Here is a 2,358-nt window from a genome sequence, read left to right as displayed (position 1 = left end):
TTCCTTAATTTTACTTGCCAGTATTTTTCATGCCCTCTCTTTGCTTTCCTAATTTCCTTTTTCATTTCAGCCCTGCACTTTCCATTCTCCTCTCGGCTTTCTGCAGTATTGAACTCTTGGTGTCTGACACAAGGTTCCCTTTTTTGCCTTATCTTACCCTGTATGCTCCTTGTCATCCAGAGGACTCTAAAGTTGGCAGTTCCAGCTTCTTTCTTTGTGGGAACATGTTTACTCCGGACCCCTTGAATCTCCCCCTTGAATGCCTCTCGCTGCTCTGATACTGATTTACCTAGCTGTTTCCAATCCAGTTTTGCTAAATCACTTCTCAGCTTAGTAAAATTGGCCTTTCCCCAATTTGGAACTTTTACTCCTGTTCCTTCTCCATAACTATGCTAAATCTAACTGAATTATGATCACTACCACCAAAATGCTCTCCCACTGTTATTCCTTCCACCTGCCCAGCTTCATTCCCTAAAACTAAATCCAGAACTCCGACCCCCCCCCCCCACCCCCGCCGGCTTGTTGGGATTGCTACGTACTGGCTAAAAAAGTTCTCCTGAATGCAGATTAAGAATTCTGCACCCTCTATACCTTTTGCACTGTTTGTATCCCAGTTAATACTTGGGTAGTTGAAATCCCCTGCTATTACTGCCCTACTGTTTATGCACTTCTCAGAAATTTCCCTACATATTTGCTCTTCTAGCTCCCTCTGACAGTTTGGGGGTCTATAGTACACTCCCAGCAGTGTGACTGCCCCTTTTTTTTGTTCTTTCGGTCAACCCATATGGCTTCATTTGATGATCCTTCTAACATATCGTCCCTCCTCACAGTCGTAATTGTTTCTTTAACCGATATTGCCAACCACTCCTTTTTTATCCTCTCTTTATCTCGTGTGAAAACCTTGTAACCAGGAACATTGAGCTGCCATTCCAGCCCATTTAAGCCATGTTTCTGTATCGTACGTCCACGTGTCTATCTGTGCCCTTTGCTCAACTGCCTTATTCACTATACTCCTTGCATTGAGGTGTATACCATTAAGCACTGCCAAATTCCTTTATTGCCTAATTTCTAACCTTTGTTTCCTCTGCTTTCCAAACTCACTTACTAATTTTCTGCCTTCCATTTCCAGCTCTGCTTCTCTCCCTTCTGAATCTATGCTCAGGTTCCCATCCCCTTGCCACACTAGTTTAAACCCTCCCCAACAGCACAAGCAAACCTCCCTGTGAGGATATTGGTCCCGGCCCTTTTGAGGTACAACCAGTCTCACTTCTACAAGTCCCACTTCCCCAAGAACCGGTCCCAATGCCCCAGGAATCTAAAGCCCTCCCTCCTGCACCATCTCTCCAGCCACGCGTTCATCTGCTCTATCCTCCTATTTCTATACTCGCTAGTGTGTGGCACTGGGAGTAATCCAGAGATTACTACCTTTGAGGTCCTGCTTATTAATCTCTTTCCTAGTTCCTTAAAATCTGCCTGTAGGACCTCATCCCTCTTTCTACCTATGTCGTTGGTACCGATATGGACCACGACCTGTGGCTGTTCACCCTCCCCCTCCAGAATGTTCTGCAGCCACTTGGTAACATCCTTGACCCTGGCACCAGGGAGACAATGTACCATACTGGAATCTCATCTGTTCCCCTAACTATAGAATCCCCTATCACTATCGCTCTCCTGACCTTCCTCCTCCCCCACTGTACAGCTGAGCCACCCATGGTGCTGTGGACTTGGCTCTGGCTGCACTCCCCAGAGGAACTGTCTCCCCCACTAGTATTCAGAACTGAAAACTGATTAGAGTGAGATGCCCTCAGGGGACTCCTGCATTTCCTGCCTGGTCCTTCTTGTCTGTCTGGCGGTCACCCAGACTTGAGCATATAATCTAGGCAGACACTTCAGTGCAGTATTGATGAAATGTTGCATTGTTGCAGGTGCGTTCTTTTGAATCAAATGTAACCGCAGTCCCGTCCGTATCCCAGGATACTTTTTCAAACAAGAGCAGGAGTTTTCCAGATGTCCTGGCCAATGTTTATTTCTTAACCAACACCACCAAAACAGATTAACTAGTCATTTATCTCCTTGCTGTTTGTGGGACCTAGCTGTTTGCAAACTGGCTGCCAAGCTTGCCAATAAAACAACAGTGACTACATGCAAAACAGCAATTTTTTATTGGTTGTGGATTGCTTTGGGAGGTCCTAAGAATGTGAAAGGTGCTATGTAAATGCAAGTCTTTCTTTCCATGTTTACCAGTGGTGTAATGCCCACCTCCTCATTTTCATCTTCCTCAGGTAAGACAACAGAGTATTTTTCAAAGGGTTAACTGTGGTTTGTGAAGTGGGTGAATATTATAAAAACTGTGACCGC

Source organism: Heptranchias perlo, chromosome 1, assembly GCF_035084215.1.
Source record: "Heptranchias perlo isolate sHepPer1 chromosome 1, sHepPer1.hap1, whole genome shotgun sequence".
Taxonomy (NCBI): Eukaryota; Metazoa; Chordata; class Chondrichthyes; order Hexanchiformes; family Hexanchidae; genus Heptranchias; species Heptranchias perlo.
This window is presented reverse-complemented; position numbering follows the sequence as displayed.